The sequence below is a fragment of the Mastomys coucha genome, unplaced genomic scaffold (assembly GCF_008632895.1).
Source record: "Mastomys coucha isolate ucsf_1 unplaced genomic scaffold, UCSF_Mcou_1 pScaffold12, whole genome shotgun sequence".
Taxonomy (NCBI): domain Eukaryota; kingdom Metazoa; phylum Chordata; class Mammalia; order Rodentia; family Muridae; genus Mastomys; species Mastomys coucha.
Window position 1 is genome coordinate 51,213,255 of NW_022196894.1, and position 205 is coordinate 51,213,459.

Here is a 205-nt window from a genome sequence, read left to right on the forward strand (position 1 = left end):
CCCCCCCCCCCCGTCATTTCCCTACACTGGTTTCTTTTCTCATTTAAAATACCTATTTTAAATGTCTTAGTTTCATTTACACTTAAAGTTTTAACTGAATATCAGTATATTTAATTCTATTTAACAACATAAATTTTACAAATCAAGTATTAAAATGTTAAAATTTTAACAAGTATTTATTATTGTTCAACTTTATGACTTTCCA